Source organism: Haemaphysalis longicornis, unplaced genomic scaffold (genome assembly GCF_048455015.1).
Source record: "Haemaphysalis longicornis isolate Haplotype H1 unplaced genomic scaffold, Haemaphysalis longicornis Haplotype H1 scaffold_5, whole genome shotgun sequence".
Taxonomy (NCBI): Eukaryota; Metazoa; Arthropoda; class Arachnida; order Ixodida; family Ixodidae; genus Haemaphysalis; species Haemaphysalis longicornis.
The window spans coordinates 68,864,774-68,886,174 of record NW_027526385.1 but is presented as its reverse complement, the minus strand read 5'-3'; positions in this window follow the sequence as shown (position 1 = coordinate 68,886,174).

The following is a 21,401-nucleotide window of genomic DNA, read 5'->3' as shown; positions in this document are numbered from 1 at the left end:
AGGTGATTCCATTGGTTGGCAGTTTTGGGAATGAATGAGGCAAAAAATAAGTTAGTGTTGCAGTGGGGAATGTACACCTTATGGCGATGGTCAATACGCGATGATACACATGACGGCGCAGAAAGAAGTTCAGATGTGAGATGTGTGTTTGAAAAATAATTTTTATGAAAGGCTGACAAGCTGGCAATTCTTTTGCGTAGGGCTAGGTTGGAAAGGTTCAAGGTGCGCTTCATGGCAGAAACACCAGATGTCTGAGCATAGTTAGAAAGGATGAAGCGTGCACTACGACTCTGTACCGTTTCCAACATGTTAACGAGATAATCAAAGTGAGGAACCCACACTGAACACGCGTGCTGAAGTTAAGGCTGAATTAAAGTGTTATATAATTTAGTAGTTTAAGATGTAGAGGTGTCAATGAAAAACTACGTCGCGAATACCCAAAACATAACGGTTAGCGTTATTAGCAATAAAATTTACATGAAGTTGCCAAGAAAGGTTGTTGGGGATGTGAATTACTAGGGGTCAGCGGTTTCGAAGCCATGCACAGCGCAACGCTGGAAGGCTTGAGTGAAAGAGAGAGAGAGAGAGAGAGAGAGAGAGAGAGAGAGAGAGAGAGAGAGAGAGAGAGAGCGAGAGAGAGAGAGAGAGAGAGAGAGAGAGAGAGAGAGAGAGAGAGAGAGAGAGAGAGAGAGAGAGAGAGAGAGAGAGAGAGAGAGAGAGAGAGAGAGACGGAGACCTGTTAGAAGAAAGCAGAGAGGTCTGCTGGCATGTATTCGCCTACATGCTACTCTACGGGGATGGAGTGAGGGGAATAAATACCCTAAAGGGAAGCAAGGCGAAAGAGAAGGGGAAAAAAGAAGAGGTAGAAAATAAGGTAACATGGAGTGTTCCGTGGGTTACGTAAAAGTCCAGGAGGTCTCACAGGATGAGGATATGTAGTTCTAGATTATCTCTGCAACACTTTTCGCCATCCCATCATCCCAGCGGATGATGGAGATGATCATTGTCCAAGAACAGCTCTAAATGATGTAGGTCCGCTGTTGAGGCACTCGATCTTCTTGGCGAAGAGGTTCCTTTCCTGCCACATAGCGGACACTCTAGCAAGATCAGGTCAATTAGCTTGAATTGAATTGACTTGGATATAATTGAGCACTATCCCATCGAAGTAGCTGATGCAGCAGCGATAAACACCAACCACGGCTCAAATTTTAACGTGAAAGAGATAAGCGAGTGGTGTTCGATCTGCCAGGCGCGTGATTTATTCATAATCGGGATGACAATTTCTTACCGGTTCCTTAGAAAGACGGATTAACCTGGAATTCATCCTTTTGCTCTAGCACTTGCTCGCACGGGCTGTTTCGCATGCACGTGACTGGTTAATATATGTGCTGATTAGGGTGAAATGAGGTTTCACATACATCTACCGATGCAGTCACATATTAAACAATGAAACATACCGAGCGCATAAAAAACGAAGTTAACTGATAAGCAGTTACATGGCTGTGTGATAATAAGAGGCAACAGAAAAGAGGTTAAATGTTTATTATAATAAGATGTTTACAAGGGATTACAAAGCTGAGCCCACGGACGCGGATTCGATACCGCCATCGGGGGCCGCTTGTCATATATATATATATATATATACAGAAAGAAATGCCGGCAGTCTACAACACCAAGGAAGGCATAGGGGAATGGTTAGACTATTTTTTACCGTTAGTAACGTTACATTGTTTTGGTTTTATTATTACTTGAGAAAGAAAGAAAAACATGCGCCCAGAGTGGGGACCGAACCCACGCCTTTTGATTAGATCTCGAATGCCTTACCAATTCGGCCAATATATATATATATATATATATATATATATATATATATATATATATATATATATATATATATATATATATATATATATATATATATATATATATATATATATATATAGCAGAACCGCTCCCGGAAAAACGGCGGATTTTTTCTCGACTTATATTTTCGCCTATTTAGCACTGTATGAAAGAAACATGACAAACAAACGTCATTCGGCACTATTAAATATCTCGGAAACAGCTAGCTGAATAGCACTGGCAATGACGACTGCAACCTTGATATCTATATATATATATATATATATATATATATATATATATATATATATATAGGAAATAAGGGTTGGCAGTCAAGAAAACCTCAGAAAGCAAAGGGGAGGTTGTGGTGGGTCATAGAAAGAGATGAAGAATTGTTTGAGTCGAAAAGAAAGGGCTGAAAAAATGCCCCCTCATTTCCCATTTTCTGATTCGCTATATATATATATATATATATATATATATATATATATATATATATATATATATATATATATATATATATATATATAATGGAAAACGCCAGTTTGCCCAGATTTCGGCGGGCTTTAAAAATCCTCAGGCGGCAAAATTAATCCGAAACCGTCCACGACGGCGCGTCGCAAAACCCAGGCGCAACTGCGACGGTAAACCGACCACATTCGATTAAGAGAGGCTACAATGACGCGTTATAATATTTCACGCTGCTGCGTACGATAAGAGGCCCATTACAGGATCCAATATGATAATAAAACGGTTATCATAACAGGCTGTGTAATAAGACGTTACTTTTATGTGCCAACGCAGGTAGCGTGTGACAACTTGAATTAGTACGTAACTTGACTGATTGATTGTAGGGTTTAACGCGCCGACGCAACGCAGGCGATTAGGCGCGCCGTAGTGAAGGGAACCGGATTAATGTTGACCACCTGGGGATCTTTAACGTGCGCCGAAATCTCGTACGCACTGGCGTTTTCGCGTTCCGCCTCCATCAGAAAAGCGGCCGCCGCGGCCGGGACTTGAACCCGCGACCTCGTGCTTAGCAGCACAACGCCTTAGCCACTGAGCCATCGCGGCGGGTTACGTAACTTGTGTGACGTAACCTTTCTTCGCTCTTGCCAAGAATGTACCGCATTGGGCAGTGTTATCGCATTAAGCTCTGACGTTAAACGGAATGTCGCATGTTTTCCGCTTGGGATCTAGCACATTTGCATATGAAAGACTTTCCAGAAAATCCGGGCTCTAAGCGTGGATAACCTCTCGGCCTTTCCGTTTGCTTTTCTCTCTCTCTCTTTTCTAGAAACGTCGAGTTGGTGCCCCATTAAAAGGGCAAAACCAATCAAAAAACGGTAAGCAGGACTTGCGGTAAGCGCGCGGACTATAAAAAAAGAATGAAAAGTAGTGGGCCATCCTGCATCGAATTCATAGAACGGGATAAAGAAGGCGCCCGTAATGAACAAAAGGTACCTCGCGTGGCGAGCGTCTGGTTTGGGTTCGTTTGCAAAGCGTCCTCACTGCTCATTTAGGCTGCTTTTAATTGCCTGTGACACTCGAAGCGGAACAAGGAGGGGATGATAAGTGGGATTGGAAAGAAAACGTAAAAGTGTGGAGCTTTGTGGTCTTCGGGCGGCGCGAAGAAAAAGCTGGTTTTGAGCATGTCTCCTGGGCCTACCGTGGGTGTAAACACGATGGAAGGATTTTACCGGGTCGGTTCATGTAGGCTTAATATGCAAATGTCAGGGAGTGTTAAGAAGACGCATATTTTTGCCGCTCGGTTCTTTCATTCTTTCTTTCTTTCTTTCTTTATTTATTTCTTTCTCACCTCCGTCCTCCTTTACTTCCTTCCTTCCTTCCTTCCTTCCTTCCTTCCTTCCTTCCTTCCTTCCTTTCTCTTCTTTCCTTCCTTCCTTCCTCCCTTTCTCTTCCTTCCTTCCTTTTTTCCTTTTCTTCCTTCCTCCCTTTTTCTTCCCTCCTTCCTTCCTTCCTTTTTTCCTTTCTTCCTTTTCTTCCTTCCTTCTTTTCTCTTCCCTCCTTCCTTCTTTCCTCTATCTTCCTTCCTTGCTCCCTTCCTTCCTTTTCCTTCCTTCCTTCCTTCCTTCCTTCCTTCCTTCCTTCCTTCCTTCCTTCCTTCCTTCCTTCTTTTTTCTTCCTTTCTTTTCCGTCCTTCCTTTCTCTTCCTTCTTTCCTTCTTCCTTTCTCTTCCTTCCTTCCTGTCTTTTCCTTCCTTCGTTTCTCTTTCTTCCTTTCTTTTCCTTCCTTCCTTTTCCTTCCTTCCTTTCTTCCCTTTTCTCTCTGTCTTTCCTTTCTTCTTCATTTCTGTCTGTCTCTATTTTATTGTCCTCCTCGCTGGTAATTTTCTCATTAGTTACCCTCTCCTTCTATAATCGACATTAAAAACTCCAGACGCGCAAGTGAAATTAAAGCTTCGACGGTTACCACAAGGATCGTCTGGAATCACATTATCGTCCCGATTTGCGACACTACGTGCTCTCTGCTTCTTCGCGTATAATATTTATTCGCTCCTATTAAAATTCGAAGCAGCCCTTCCCGGACAACCCGTATCCAGAAAGAAGAAACGTCTTCTAATCTTTGTAGGAAATTACGTGAAACAATTTCAACAACTCAAAGTTGAAGCGCCGAGGGCAGCGTAAGCGACCACCAGCTTCGTTTTGCTGGCACGTTACGCCTTTTTTGGCCCTGTCAATTTTTCAAGGCGAGGATGTCATTAGGCTCACTGAGTGATTTCCCTTGGGCGCTAGCCATCCGCATACCAGCCGTGCTCATGAAGCGTGAACGAAAAGACGTTCTCACCGCCAACCTGAAACCACGATGACAGAAGCCAGAAGCGCGCTCTCACCTGAAGCCAAAATCGGGTGCAGATACAACAGGAGTGCCGAAAGGAAGACAGTTATACTACGGCGGGGACGAAAGAAGTTTACGCTGGGCTCCAAGAAACCAATGGAAGGCATAGAATGGGAACAGATACGAACTAGAGAGGGAGAGAAAATTCTTTAATGTGATCGAAGAGGTCAGCCCTGCATAGTGCTGGGCTTGCTACTTCAGATGGTTGGTGAACATGTGATGAGAGTTACGTGTTTACATGAATAATGCAAATAAGAAAAGGAAAAAACGAAAGAAACTCCACCAGACGGACAATGCACACACACATAAAAAAACAAGTCAGAGGTGGTCACAGGCTGGAGTCGAGTCCAGAGTCTCTGAGGAAACGCGCAAGAGCTTTAAAACCCCGCACCGCCCTGTCTTCGCTGTTCCAGGGGCCGAAAAAGTCCTCCATGCTGACAGTTCTCGCCCGTAATAAACTTCGCACTGTCGTTCGCGCCGAGTTAAAACGTGGACAAACGCAGAACAGGTGTTCCGTGTCTTCTCGTACACCGCAAAGCGTACACAGAGGTGATGCCATCAAACCGATTTTGTTAAGAAAGGATTTTGTATAAGCCACTTTGAGGCGCAGGCGATGTATAGCGCACTCTGTTTGCCTCGATAAACCGTGGGGTATACGAAACGTACACTGCGGGTCGATAGCGTAAAGGGGGGCGTACTGCAGGTCCGGGTTCTGTCAGTGCTGCAATTGCATGCGCCATCCAAGAGTTGTGGCTATTCCGTTGATGTCCTCTTTGGATAAAGGGAGTTGTACTGGTGAGCTCGTGGAATGGCCCTCGCGTGCGAGCCGATCCGATATCACATTGCCCGTGATGCCGCAGTGTCCTGGCAGCCACTGCAAAGAAATAGTGTGCCCGTTGCGGAGTACCTCAGTGTGTATGACGTTGATTTCTTGTATTAATTGGCCTTGATTACTTCCACGCTTGAGAATCGTTTGTAGCGCAGAGCGGGACTCCAGGAAAATTACCCAAGGTTTTGGAGGGCAGTCCCTGACAATCTGCAGTGCAGCTCTTACTGCTGCCAGCTCGGTTTTTGTAGCCGATGTCTTGTGGCTGAGCTTTTGGCTCACAGAGACCCCCGAAGATGGGACCCATACACCTATGGCGGAAGATTCAGAAGTCACGGACCCATCAGCATATACGCGGGTATACCCGCCATAACAGCGAGGTATATGCTGAAGTGTGTAGTAGGTCAAGGTTGGTGGAGGCATCGTTGACTTTTTCCCGATTCCAGGCACTGTTGTTGTTATTGACCACGTAGAAAATTGCCAAGGTGGTAACTCGGGTCTAATAGGGCGTTGATAGTAAACCGGCAAGAATTCCTGCACATGACTTCTGGAGCTATCTGCCAAAGGATGGGCAAATGAACCGCTAACATGGCGGAGGCAGACACGGATATTTTTGCCTGGGACTCCCTAAGTGCACTTCAACGTCCGGGACACTTTGCGCCTCTCAGTTAGGGTACTATTAAGATACGAACTAAGGGGTGTCTTAACTAAGTGTCTTAACGCTTCGCTCAAATAATCTATATAATGAGGAAAAAAGGGAATTGCCATGCGACCCACAAGTACGTTTCCCGCAACAGAAACTATGATATATGGCCAGCGGTGCGATTGGCCGAGGCCGCCAAAAGAAAACGCAAATGAGGCAGGCTTTATAAGCTTGCCGCGCGAGCTATGGAGCGCCATCTGGGAGGACTGACGGTAAGCAAGGCCGCAGAGCATATAATGACGCACCGGAAGTTCGTTTGAATACGTGCCCTTGTGACTTCATGGCAGACGTCACGAAAAAACACGATTTAGAGGGAGAATCAAAATTTTCATCTAAATTGTTTAATTTCTCAGTGAATACGGCATTGTTTGCTGCCGGACAAACACTGGGGCCACTATAAAACACATAATTGTTCGAATAAAACAAACTGGCATTTTGTCGGAGTGCCCCTTTAAACTAGCACGCACCGGGCGATTAGTGGTCGAATACGTGCCACCTGCAGCAACTTTTGTTAAATCGAAGCTCCCGCGAAGTTTTTGAAGCTGGAAGCGTTGACAGGGTATCTGTGAAATGTACCGTCGGGTGGGTTTGCGCCCCCGTACTCCTATAACTTTTAACCGAGAAGAACGAGGGGGCTTTACGGTACGTCATGAGAATCAAGATAACATTAACGGGAACACCTTTAGATTCGCTGCTAACGTTGTTAGGGAACTGGATTAAGCATACCGATCCCCGACATTAAAGGAAGCCTTTCTTCCTTCCCCGAAGAGCCATATAATGCTTCGAGTAAACCTAAACAAAATGAACCAAAATGTCGGCGTCAACTGTACCACTAAGTGACAACTTTCGGTCGCACTGAAGAGAAGGCTACGTGAAGAGAAAGCGATGTGAAGAGAAAGCCACGAGACGTGACGTTTTAATAACCACGCGATTGAAGCGATTTTCCTTCTTTCCTGGGACGGCATTCTCGTGTTTTGTGCGTTTTTTGTCCGCTCAAAAGTGTCCGTTTTGAGCAAGCCCTGAGCGGCTTCTCGGAGCAGACGATTTGGAGCAGACGATTTTTAACCGCCTTGTTGTTGTTTCGCTGAAAGAACAATAAACGCATATAAGATAGTTTAAAATAGGTTTAGTCGTTTCAAATGGGTTTACAACAACAGTTGCGCAAAAGTCAACCCAAAGCCTGCCTCCAAACTGGAAGCACGTCACAATAAAAGGGACGCAAAACGGACGTTTTCAAAACGGACAAACACGAGAATACCGCCCCTGCTCTCTTCTAAGCTCGGTTCGCTCCCTCTACGTCTTTCTTGACATGGTTGTCGTACATTAGCTCTTACTATTTCTGCAGCATTCAGACACTAAACATGACGTTTGAGCTTTCGCCAAGGGAGAATGGTTGGGGAAAACCGGCATCAGGGATTCCGGCGCGCGGAAATTATGGCGAGGGCTATTCTTCGCAGTGCATTTGAGACATGGGGAGTACTAACGTCGCGGGGCTTTTGTGACGGTGCGTCTGCGCGCGGGGCAATCGTAATACATCCGTAACGTGGTCGCCAAAGGAATCTTAAACGTTCGGTACTAACAGTAATCGAAAATGACCGTTTATTTCGAGACATTTAAAAAGAAAACGAGTGCATAAAATCGCTTATAGGGCCACCGCGTCTGCAGCTTCATTTCCTGGCACACCCACGTATGAAGGGAGCCACTGGAACTAACACTGAGGCTGCTTTATTAGCAGAGCTGTTTGGTCTTTCAGTTTGGCCGTGGAGTGTTACCAGAAGGCTATCGTGATCGGCAAAATGGACAGGTTGAAAAATCTAGGCCTAGAGAGAGAGACAGAGGGAGGGAGAGAGAGATAGATAGATAGATAGATAGATAGATAGATAGATAGATAGATAGATAGATAGATAGATAGATAGAGAGAGAGAGAGAGAGAGAGAGAGAGAGAGAGAGAGAGAGAGAGAGAGAGAGAGAGAGAGAGAGAGAGAGAGAAGGTAAAGAAGAGACAGGAATGTCAACCAGGCTGCGGCCTAGTATGCTATCCTACACGTGGGAAAGGGAACAATGGGGGAAACATAGGCAAACAGAAAAAAGAAGGGGAAAGGTAAGGACAGATCGTAAAGTTGTGTGCCCAGAGGTAGGACACTACAGATAAAAAAGTTCAGTGAGTTCATAGAGGGTAGTCTTTTCTGCTACAGTCTTCTGTGCAAGTCCGTCGTTTTTAGAAGACACAGGAGCGCTTTTGTCGCCTTGTGCGTAGACGACGGAGAAGGCCAGTGGCCCAGGATTTTCTCCTCGGAGAGAAAGCCGCCGAGAGTCTATAGCTTCCGTAAAGTTGAAGAGAGCTGGCTTTTTTCCGGTGAAAAACGTGGACACACGCATAGGACATGTCGTATGGTCTCCGGTGTGTCACAAGCTTCGCACGCCTCACTGGCTGCCATTCCGATCAAACAGGAGTAAGCATTTGTGAATGCGACTCCAAGACAGAGACGACAAAGAATGGTTGCATCAGGCCGTGGGAGGCCTAATGGAAGAGGACGCCAAGAGGCGTGAGGGACAGTGGCGAGGAGGCAAGGAGCCGAAGAGCAGGTGTGGGGAGCGCGCGCCTCAAGAATACAATGTGTTTAGGGGGTCTTGGGAGTCGCACCTGGAACCTCTACGCCGTGAAACCGGCAACCTAACCACTCGGCCACCCCAAAGACCCGAGGTGTACGGGGATAGCAACGGCGGGGAACAATAACATGAACAGACAATCGGAAAGAAAAAAAAAGGTTGTGTTGGCAGGCATTGCAGAACACCTAAAGGAAAAAAAAAGGACAGATAGGAATGTTCAGAAGTACTAGAGCCAAAGGGTTAATGTTGAAGCGAAAAAAAAAAAGAGAAACACTTTACAACTAATTTAGCCCCCCATAGCGTGTACACCTTTCCATCTCGCCTTCTCAGGCTGCCTCATCAAGAGACGGGAAGGCAAATACACACACGGGTTTGCGAGGTTCGAAATACATAATAAAAGAACGAGAAAGCGATAACCTAACCCTCCAGATTAAGCACAACAGAAAACAGTTATAAGACAACCGCCGCATGAAACAATAAGGTACAAACTATAGAGGAAAAAAAGACGCTTCCTGTGGGTGGAATCTACCCTGGGTTTCTCGCGTTATGAATGATTACGTTATTGGCGTGATCTCTCGCGTGCTGTTCTCCTCGCCGTTCACGTGCGTTCGCGCCTCAAGTGGGGGTCACTTGACGCAGCTGTAGTTCGCGCTACAGAGGCCGTGTTCGCGAAGCCTGTTGCCGCGGGTTCTAACGCGTACTAACGCGGTCCACTTTGGGAGAGGTGTGAAAGCCTGCGGGCAGAACAATCCGGGCCTGCCAGTCATGAAAACCTTTGAGCGGCAAGTTGGGAAATCCATGTCAGGTGTAACAGCCGGGTCTCCGACGAAGGCAGAGGGGCCGCCAGCTCTGCTGTTTCTCCAGCACAACACCAATGGTGCAAGCTGCGCCATTTCTTTATTGCGTCGCTCTACGAGACGTGGGGCGTGCTGGCAAGTTCTGTCCGTGGGAACTCCAGGCTGCAGTAGCTGCAGAGCTGACTTGCGTCTCCTTCCCTACGCTTTGCTCGCTCCAGCACGTGTACGCAAGTCGGAGCAGCCGGTGGCTACGTGGAGTTCCAAGTCGACCCGCGCCCCGTGGTCCGCTGAAGGGGAAGACGGGAATAAAAGCGCGTTCTTTGCAATCTGTTTTTTCAAAATCATAACACGCATGTTTCCTCCAGTCTATAACGTACAAAAGCGGTGCGTAGTACGGGAAACAAATAAGAAACCGAAAGAATTGACACAGAGTAAACTATGCGTTTTAAACATTTCCAAGAACCGCGCGGTGGGAAATGAGATGAATGCGGGCGTGCGTCATGTTTCCTGAACCTCGTCATGCCCTTCCCTACGCTTCATCCGCTCCGAGGGCAGATAATTCTCCACTTAATAGTTAGGCACGACAAAAACACGGAGGGGATAATTTCAATTTGTTAGGAAAGAAGGAAAGAAGGCGGGAAGGAAGGGTGTTGAAGGAAGGCAGGAAAGTTAACCTGGCTAGATCCTAGCTTACTATCCGGCACGTGGGAAAGGGTACATAGGTAAAAAAGAGAAAGGAAAGGGTGAAGAAAAATTGCAGCAGACGGGTATGCTCAGCGCTGAAGCACTAAACGTTCAAGTTCAGAGATTGTCACCGTAGTCGTTCAGTCTGTGGTATGCGGTTTAAATTCGTCGCCCGTAGAAAGCGTAAAATTTCCTCAGACGCTTTCTGAGCGGATGACGGAGAAAGCCAGTGGCACAGAACCTTCTCCTCCGAAAATGGCCTCCGAGAGTCGAGGTTTCGCAGTGTTGACGACAGCTTCTTTCTTTCAGGCGAGTAGCGTGGGCACTCGCATAAAACGGGGCGTATCGTCTTCGGCACGCCGCACGTTTGGCACTCCTCACTTGCTGCCATTCCTATCAAGTATGAGTAAGCATTTGTGAACGCCACCCCCAGCCAGAGACGGCGAAAAAGAGTTCCGTCAGACCGTGGAAGGCTTAGTGGAAGGGGACGCTGCAAGTGCGGGGCAAGGGCACCAATACGTGCACTGGTTAATTCTTCTGTAGGCCATTGAGATATTGTTCTTTTCCGGGCAAAGCTCGTATGTTTCAACATGGCATCCTACCAATCAGAGGTACTCATCACCCTCACGAAAATACGGCTCACGATTAGGGAAAATAGAATGCATAGAATGAGTTCTTTAATTGTGGATTATATGCAGCTGCGCCCTCATATAGGGTGTGTCGGCTCCGTATCTTTGGCTGCATTGCTACACAAAAGGTTTTGCCTACATGTACTTCTTGTTCAAGCGTTTTATCACAGACAAGCGTTTTAACACAGACGGGCAAATACTACAGCCATTGCAGAAACTCTGGCCCTGGTATTTGTTTTTCTTGGAGAGCCTTTCAGTTTGATCATATGCAAATGTCGTTTCAAATCGCGCGCCATCAGCCGCAAAGGGTTCGCACAACATCCGACAGATGGCGACGAGTGTACTGGCCAGTAGGAAGACGCATTGAAACATCCCCCTCGCGAGGGGCACGATCAAATGCAGAGCATTTCCGGGGGCGCACGACGTTAAGTAGTTTGCGTTACGTTAATGTTGTTGCACTTGTGGCAACTGCTGACGAGGGAGCGCTCGTCAGCAGTAATTTGAATGAGTCAACGATATAAGGCGCCTTCATAGCGTCCAAATTTTGTGTCGGCTTTGTGGCGCAGTGGTTAGAGCACCATGTACATTGCGTTCCGCTCGCAGGGTCGAGGGATGGAAACCTGGCGCCGGATAAAATTTCTTTTTATTTATATAGTAGGGAGGGGTGCGGTGCGGACTACGGACGTCAACGCGGGTGACATCGTGAGTTACTGAAATGCTCTGCATTTAAAATTCTCCCCGAGTATAGGTGAGTTGTTTTGTATGGACGTGGCTGAACTCACGCAAGCGTGCTTCCCTCTGTACTTACAAGAAAGGCGGCGAAGCTAACCCCCACAATCCATGTAACAGAGGCTATATTTCCGACAGACGCGAAATACGAGCTGATTTGGTGGAAAGAGACTGTGACATGCTGGGTACAGATAGCGTCAGCTGTTAGATAATTCTGTAATTTCGCGTCATGATTTGATTTTACACTGCGTTGATGTAGCCTATTGGTTTTGCTTGGTGAATCGTTCGTATCGGGCTTTCAAAGCGAGATTGAGGAAGAATGAATTATAATAATGCTATCGGTTCACTAGTTCCCAAACGTCTTCACGTTTGATTAAGCCTTTGAATTCCTAATTATTCAAACCGGTTTAGTCTCATTCCGTTTCATTTGAGCAAATAAGTGCTCGTGTGGGCTTACTTTATTCAAGCAACCCAACCTCAATCGACGGGAACGTGGCTAGAGGCAGGTTAATCGTCGCGACGACATTATTTTTTTTTCTCACAACATAGGGCCCGCAGCGCTCGATTACCGAGACCGGCGGCGGTGTTCCGATACGGCCGAAGTACAAAGTCGTCCAGCACAGTAGGTTCATTATGCGCCTTAATGAACTCTGGGCCTCATTCTAAATTTAGCGGAGGGTCCTTCATAGCTCTCGAGTTGATCCGGGTAGGAGACGAAGAAAGAAAGACGTGGAAAAATAATGTAATTCTCGTTAGCGGACCACAATTCCTGCCTATGTCTCTTTTTTAATTACAATGTGGGCGATTTGAACAAAGGCCTAGAGCAGTTAAGGCGACTCACCTCCGAATGCCGCCATCGAAATGAATTTTCTTGCGTGGTCGCGAAGCCATTAACTCGAGACCATTATGCAATTGCGTACACTTGTTATGGTGGTGTCGCCGATATATATATATATATATATATATAGCGATGAATAAGTTCCGGGATTCGGTTTCAAAAATACACGAGAGGGTAGACACACGTATGAAAACGATGATCGAACTCTCTGACGAAGACCGGACCCCGGTCGAAACGTTAGTTCGATCATCGTTTTCATACGTGTGTCTACCCTCTCGTGTATATATATATATATATATATATATATATATATATATATATATATATATATATATATATATATATATATATATATTCAGATGAACAAAATTTGAAACGAAACTAGACTATGTTTTGGGGCCCACTTTCGATAATTCGTTAGGGTCGTCCAGTAGTGCCGTATTATCAAGACACAACATAATAACAGAGGTGGGGGACGGGGGACGCGGTACCATTGGGGGCATCATTAAAAGCGCGGGCTTTTTAAAGGGCACAGAGATCAGGAAATGTCGACGCGAAAGAAAGAGAATTACGCTCGGCGATTTTCAATTTGCATTTACAACAAACGCAGAATTACAGAGTATATAGAAAGGGCGAAATGGAAGGCACGGGGCCCAACGTTCGTTAGCTGTGAGTTTTCTTTTTGTTCTTGTGCTTAAATTTTAAGCACGACATAACTGGAGCAGAGTGCGGAGATCTGAGAGTTGGTTTTTCTTTCTTCTTTTTGTAGTGGCTCCTTTGAAACCGCGTTGAGGTAATGTATATGAAAGGGCGAACGAAATCGAAAAAAAAAATAAAACTTAAAACAGGGTGACTACATGTCACGTTCCCAGAACATCATTAATTTACCGCGACGCTATCTCCAAGAGAAAAACTTTTCGTCGCTCTTTTTTCTTCAAATGAGGAACGTTTTTTTGTTTTTCTATTCGGAACGCTAAAATTAAGGGTAAAAAAAACACGTTAAAGGACCTCTCGGCAAGTTTAGAAACCAGCTATATGCACAGCGTTAACCACGCTTCAAAGGTTTGATAAGAGACCGCTGCACACGGAGAAAAAAAGGAGGGGTGAAAGGGGAAACCCACAAATTAAACGAAAAAAAAAAACGTGCGCTCCTGTTTGGCCACTTCGATATGCGCGCCCTTAATAGAGTCGGGCATCCGAACACTAAACACGGCTGCAAATTTGGGCGATGACGACGACGGGGGCGCTGGCTCTCCCTCGACCACGACGACGGGTCTTCGACAGTTTCAACAACCTCGTCTGTGTTTTTTTCTTTTACCTTTGTACACCCCTTTACAAACAGCGAGCGAGCACACCGGCTCTATAGAGCCCTGTTTGCGCTCGTCCGATGGGGAAAAAATGTTCATGAACTCCTCAAACACGAGGGGGATATACTGCAGCGCAGAGGTCTAAAACATCTCGCTCTTACAGCTTCGTCCTTTGAACCTCTGTATATATTTTTGGGGTTATGCCAGCACAAAGCGACCTCCCTCTTTTCTCTCGTAAACATTTTTGGGTAATTGAATTTGGTCGCATCGACGGCATCGAGTATGCATCGTGTGTATATATATATATATATATATATATATATAGTAAGGAAATGAGGGGCTCGTTGAGAGGGGCTCGTTGTAGACTGCTGCCCTATCTTTCTGTATATATATATATATATATATATATATATATATATGAGCATCTTGGGTCAATCCACCGGTGCCGGTTGGCGTTTACGCTCTTGGTGTGGGAACTCCGGATTATCTTCAGTACTTCCTCTTCAGCTGTGCGTTATCATCAAAATTAGCGGACGTGCCCCCGCACTTCGTACGCATCTTTGTAACTACTCGTCTTCATGGTGTGCACTCGCTCGCTCTTCGCTCCAGCGTCCTAAATAAAAGGTCGCTCCGAAGACCAGCTTTCAAGTGAACCTCGGTCTCTCCCTCCCTCCCCCTCTCTCTCTCTCTCTCTCTCTCTCTCTATATATATATATATATATATATATATATATATATATATATATATATATATATATAGTAAGGAAATGAGGGGCTCGTCGAGAAAATACAGAAAGATAGGGCAGCAGTCTCCAACGCCAAAGGAGGCATAGGGGTGTGGTTAGGCTCTTTCCTTTTTCACTACGGTTAATGAAGTAAACCTTTTTTTAATATACAGAAGAAAGAAAGAAAGGAAAACACGCGCCCAGAGTGGGGACCGAACCCACGCCTTTCGATTACATGTCGAATGCCTTACCAATTCGGCTATCTGGGCGACTGTGTTCTCCTTCACTTTCTGGGCTATTTATATTTACTAGAAGTGTATCTGATGCTTGAGGGTGGTAGCCAGCGTCACTCTGACTACACGGGGAGAAGGGGACCTTCTTTTCAACCCCCGGGGCGTGACTCGAGCGTCTACAGCCTGTCATGAGCGGGTAACTGGCGGGAAGCCCTCTTATGCTACCTAGGCATCAAGGCTGCCAGAACCGAGACCCTCGCTAGGCTTTCGCAGAATAATATAGTAAGGAAATGAGGGGCTCGTTGAGAAAATACAGAAAGATAGGGCAGCAGTCTACAACGCCAAAGGAGGCATAGGGGTGTGGTTAGGCTCTTTCCTTTTTCACTACGGTTAATGAAGTAAACATTTTTTTTAATATACAGAAGAAAGAAAGAAAGAAAGAAAAACACGCGCCCAGAGTGGGGACCGAACCCACGCCTTTCGAAAACCACACGCCCCGGGGGTTGAAAAGAAGGTCCCCTTCTCCCCGTGTAGTCAGAGTGACGCTGGCTACCACCCTCAAGCATCAGATACACTTCTAGTAAATATAAATAGCCCAGAAAGTGAAGGAGGACACAGTCGCCCAGATAGCCGAATTGGTAAGGCATTCGACATGTAATCAAAAGGCGTGGGTTCGGTCCCCACTCTGGGCGCGTGTTTTTCTTTCTTTCTTTCTTCTGTATATTAAAAAAATGTTTACTTCATTAACCGTAGTGAAAAAGGAAAGAGCCTAACCACAACCCTATGCCTCCTTTGGCGTTGTAGACTGCTGCCCTATCTTTCTGTATTTTCTCAACGAGCCCCTCATTTCCTTACTATATTATTCTGCGAAAGCCTAGCGAGGGTCTCGGTTCTGGCAGCCTTGATGCCTAGGTAGCATAAGAGGGCTTCCCGCCAGTTACCCGCTCATGACAGGCTGTAGACGCTTGAGTCACGCCCCGGGGGTTGAAAAGAAGGTCCCCTTCTCCCCGTGTAGTCAGAGTGACGCTGGCTACCACCCTCAAGCATCAGATACACTTCTAGTAAATATAAATAGCCCAGAAAGTGAAGGAGGACACAGTCGCCCAGATAGCCGAATTGGTAAGGCATTCGACATGTAATCGAAAGGCGTGGGTTCGGTCCCCACTCTGGGCGCGTGTTTTTCTTTCTTTCTTTCTTCTGTATATTAAAAAAAATGTTTACTTCATTAACCGTAGTGAAAAAGGAAAGAGCCTAACCACACCCCTATGCCTCCTTTGGCGTTGTAGACTGCTGCCCTATCTTTCTGTATTTTCTCAACGAGCCCCTCATTTCCTTACTATATTATTCTGCGAAAGCCTAGCGAGGGTCTCGGTTCTGGCAGCCTTGATGCCTAGGTAGCATAAGAGGGCTTCCCGCCAGTTACCCGCTCATGACAGGCTGTAGACGCTCGAGTCACGCCCCGGGGGTTGAAAAGAAGGTCCCCTTCTCCCCGTGTAGTCAGAGTGACGCTGGCTACCACCCTCAAGCATCAGATACACTTCTAGTAAATATAAATAGCCCAGAAAGTGAAGGAGAACACAGTCGCCCAGATAGCCGAATTGGTAAGGCATTCGACATGTAATCGAAAGGCGTGGGTTCGGTCCCCACTCTGGGCGCGTGTTTTCCTTTCTTTCTTTCTTCTGTATATTAAAAAAAGGTTTACTTCATTAACCGTAGTGAAAAAGGAAAGAGCCTAAGCACACCCCTATGCCTCCTTTGGCGTTGTAGACTGCTGCCCTATCTTTCTGTATTTTCTCAACGAGCCCCTCATTTCCTTACTATATTATTCTGCGAAAGCCTAGCGAGGGTCTCGGTTCTGGCAGCCTTGATGCCTAGGTAGCATAAGAGGGCTTCCCGCCACTTACCCGCTCATGACAGGCTGTAGACGCTCGAGTCACGCCCCAGGGGTTGAAAAGAAGGTCCCCTTCTCCCCGTATAGTCAGAGTGACGCTGGCTACCACCCTCAAGCATCAGATACACTTCTAGTAAATATAAATAGCCCAGAAAGTGAAGGAGAACACAGTCGCCCAGATAGCCGAATTGGTAAGGCATTCGACATGTAATCGAAAGGCGTGGGTTCGGTCCCCACTCTGGGCGCGTGTTTTTCTTTCTTTCTTTCTTCTGTATATTAAAAAAATGTTTACTTCATTAACCGTAGTGAAAAAGGAAAGAGCCTAACCACACCCCTATGCCTCCTTTGGCGTTGTAGACTGTTGCCCTATCTTTCTGTATTTTCTCAACGAGCCCCTCATTTCCTTACTATATTATTCTGCGAAAGCCTAGCGAGGGTCTCGGTTCTGGCAGCCTTGATGCCTAGGTAGCATAAGAGGGCTTCCCGCCAGTTACCCGCTCATGACAGGCTGTAGACGCTCGAGTCACGCCCCGGGGGTTGAAAAGAAGGTCCCCTTCTCCCCGTGTAGTCAGAGTGACGCTGGCTACCACCCTCAAGCATCAGATACACTTCTAGTAAATATAAATAGCCCAGAAAGTGAAGGAGAACACAGTCGCCCAGATAGCCGAATTGGTAAGGCATTCGACATGTAATCGAAAGGCGTGGGTTCGGTCCCCACTCTGGGCGCGTGTTTTTCTTTCTTTCTTTCTTCTGTATATTAAAAAAATGTTTACTTCATTAACCGTAGTGAAAAAGGAAAGAGCCTAAGCACACCCCTATGCCTCCTTTGGCGTTGTAGACTGCTGCCCTATCTTTCTGTATTTTCTCAACGAGCCCCTCATTTCCTTACTATATTATTCTGCGAAAGCCTAGCGAGGGTCTCGGTTCTGGCAGCCTTGATGCCTAGGTAGCATAAGAGGGCTTCCCGCCAGTTACCCGCTCATGACAGGCTGTAGACGCTTGAGTCACGCCCCGGGGGTTGAAAAGAAGGTCCCCTTCTCCCCGTGTAGTCAGAGTGACGCTGGCTACCACCCTCAAGCATCAGATACACTTCTAGTAAATATAAATAGCCCAGAAAGTGAAGGAGGACACAGTCGCCCAGATAGCCGAATTGGTAAGGCATTCGACATGTAATCGAAAGGCGTGGGTTCGGTCCCCACTCTGGGCGCGTGTTTTTCTTTCTTTCTTTCTTCTGTATATTAAAAAAAATGTTTACTTCATTAACCGTAGTGAAAAAGGAAAGAGCCTAACCACACCCCTATGCCTCCTTTGGCGTTGTAGACTGCTGCCCTATCTTTCTGTATTTTCTCAACGAGCCCCTCATTTCCTTACTATATTATTCTGCGAAAGCCTAGCGAGGGTCTCGGTTCTGGCAGCCTTGATGCCTAGGTAGCATAAGAGGGCTTCCCGCCAGTTACCCGCTCATGACAGGCTGTAGACGCTCGAGTCACGCCCCGGGGGTTGAAAAGAAGGTCCCCTTCTCCCCGTGTAGTCAGAGTGACGCTGGCTACCACCCTCAAGCATCAGATACACTTCTAGTAAATATAAATAGCCCAGAAAGTGAAGGAGAACACAGTCGCCCAGATAGCCGAATTGGTAAGGCATTCGACATGTAATCGAAAGGCGTGGGTTCGGTCCCCACTCTGGGCGCGTGTTTTCCTTTCTTTCTTTCTTCTGTATATTAAAAAAAGGTTTACTTCATTAACCGTAGTGAAAAAGGAAAGAGCCTAAGCACACCCCTATGCCTCCTTTGGCGTTGTAGACTGCTGCCCTATCTTTCTGTATTTTCTCAACGAGCCCCTCATTTCCTTACTATATTATTCTGCGAAAGCCTAGCGAGGGTCTCGGTTCTGGCAGCCTTGATGCCTAGGTAGCATAAGAGGGCTTCCCGCCACTTACCCGCTCATGACAGGCTGTAGACGCTCGAGTCACGCCCCAGGGGTTGAAAAGAAGGTCCCCTTCTCCCCGTATAGTCAGAGTGACGCTGGCTACCACCCTCAAGCATCAGATACACTTCTAGTAAATATAAATAGCCCAGAAAGTGAAGGAGAACACAGTCGCCCAGATAGCCGAATTGGTAAGGCATTCGACATGTAATCGAAAGGCGTGGGTTCGGTCCCCACTCTGGGCGCGTGTTTTTCTTTCTTTCTTTCTTCTGTATATTAAAAAAATGTTTACTTCATTAACCGTAGTGAAAAAGGAAAGAGCCTAACCACACCCCTATGCCTCCTTTGGCGTTGTAGACTGTTGCCCTATCTTTCTGTATTTTCTCAACGAGCCCCTCATTTCCTTACTATATTATTCTGCGAAAGCCTAGCGAGGGTCTCGGTTCTGGCAGCCTTGATGCCTAGGTAGCATAAGAGGGCTTCCCGCCAGTTACCCGCTCATGACAGGCTGTAGACGCTCGAGTCACGCCCCGGGGGTTGAAAAGAAGGTCCCCTTCTCCCCGTGTAGTCAGAGTGACGCTGGCTACCACCCTCAAGCATCAGATACACTTCTAGTAAATATAAATAGCCCAGAAAGTGAAGGAGAACACAGTCGCCCAGATAGCCGAATTGGTAAGGCATTCGACATGTAATCGAAAGGCGTGGGTTCGGTCCCCACTCTGGGCGCGTGTTTTTCTTTCTTTCTTTCTTCTGTATATTAAAAAAATGTTTACTTCATTAACCGTAGTGAAAAAGGAAAGAGCCTAAGCACACCCCTATGCCTCCTTTGGCGTTGTAGACTGCTGCCCTATCTTTCTGTATTTTCTCAACGAGCCCCTCATTTCCTTACTATATTATTCTGCGAAAGCCTAGCGAGGGTCTCGGTTCTGGCAGCCTTGATGCCTAGGTAGCATAAGAGGGCTTCCCGCCACTTACCCGCTCATGACAGGCTGTAGACGCTCGAGTCACGCCCCAGGGGTTGAAAAGAAGGTCCCCTTCTCCCCGTATAGTCAGAGTGACGCTGGCTACCACCCTCAAGCATCAGATACACTTCTAGTAAATATAAATAGCCCAGAAAGTGAAGGAGAACACAGTCGCCCAGATAGCCGAATTGGTAAGGCATTCGACATGTAATCGAAAGGCGTGGGTTCGGTCCCCACTCTGGGCGCGTGTTTTTCTTTCTTTCTTTCTTCTGTATATTAAAAAAATGTTTACTTCATTAACCGTAGTGAAAAAGGAAAGAGCCTAACCACACCCCTATGCCTCCTTTGGCGTTGTAGACTGTTGCCCTATCTTTCTGTATTTTCTCAACGAGCCCCTCATTTCCTTACTATATTATTCTGCGAAAGCCTAGCCAGGGTCTCGGTTCTGGCAGCCTTGATGCCTAGGTAGCATAAGAGGGCTTCCCGCCAGTTACCCGCTCATGACAGGCTGTAGACGCTCGAGTCACGCCCCGGGGGTTGAAAAGAAGGTCCCCTTCTCCCCGTGTAGTCAGAGTGACGCTGGCTACCACCCTCAAGCATCAGATACACTTCTAGTAAATATAAATAGCCCAGAAAGTGAAGGAGAACACAGTCGCCCAGATAGCCGAATTGGTAAGGCATTCGACATGTAATCGAAAGGCGTGGGTTCGGTCCCCACTCTGGGCGCGTGTTTTTCTTTCTTCCTTTCTTCTGTATATTAAAAAAATGTTTACTTCATTAATCGTAGTGAAAAAGGAAAGAGCCTAACCACACCCCTATGCCTCCTTTGGCGTTGTAGACTGCTGCCCTATCTTTCTGTATATATATATATATATATATATATATATATATATATATATATATATATATATATATATATATATATATATATATATTTGGCAGCAGCGGCAGCACCGTGCGCACATCGTGACCGCTCCTCTGCAACTTTGCAGTGCACTTGGGCCCCGGTTCCTGCTTCTGGCTAACGTCTACAATCACCGAATTCTACTGTGCTGCTCCGGAGTTCCTGCCTATTCCACCGTTCTTCGGTCGACATGCGGTGGCCTGGACTGCGCAAGCGCCAGAACAGGACCAGCTGCAGATAAACCCCGGCCTTCAGCTAAGCAGTCATTTGGCAGCAACGGCAGCACCGTGCGCACATCGTGACCGCTCCTCTGCAACTTTGCAGGTAAATGCACTTGCTTGTTTCGTGGACTATTTACTTTTGCCACGCTTTTTTTGCTGCTGCTGCTGCCACTTCCACTGCTATATCTGTCTTTGTATATGCTCTGCGACTTTGAAGTGTGACACAAAACCACTCCAATGCAATGGCAGACACATGCCCTTCGTGTGAAGCGGCTATTGCACAGAAAAAAGAGAATGTACAGTGCGGTGGATGTGGCCAAAAATACCATTTTGGCAAATGCGCCGGACTCACCGAAAAATCCTATAAAGGTAAAAAAGACGCTGCCAAGAAAGCCTGGCGTTGTCAGACATGCCGCGATGATCTGTGTTCCGGTACTGATGAAGAAAGTAGCTCCAGCGCCGATGTCAAGGTTATTCTTGCGTCTATCCAACAAAGCCTTGAGTGCTTACCCGCCCTAAAAGCAACGGTTGAGAAAATGGAAAAAGCCATCGGCTTCATGTCGGATAAGTTTGATGAATTTGAAAAGAAAATAGACCGACAGGATAAGGAGATAAAGGCACTGAAGACGAGGGTGACTGAGCTAGAGCAGGCGGGTGATAACAGCGACGTTGTGCAAACGCAACTCCTACAGGAGTTGCGTGAACTTGAATTTCGT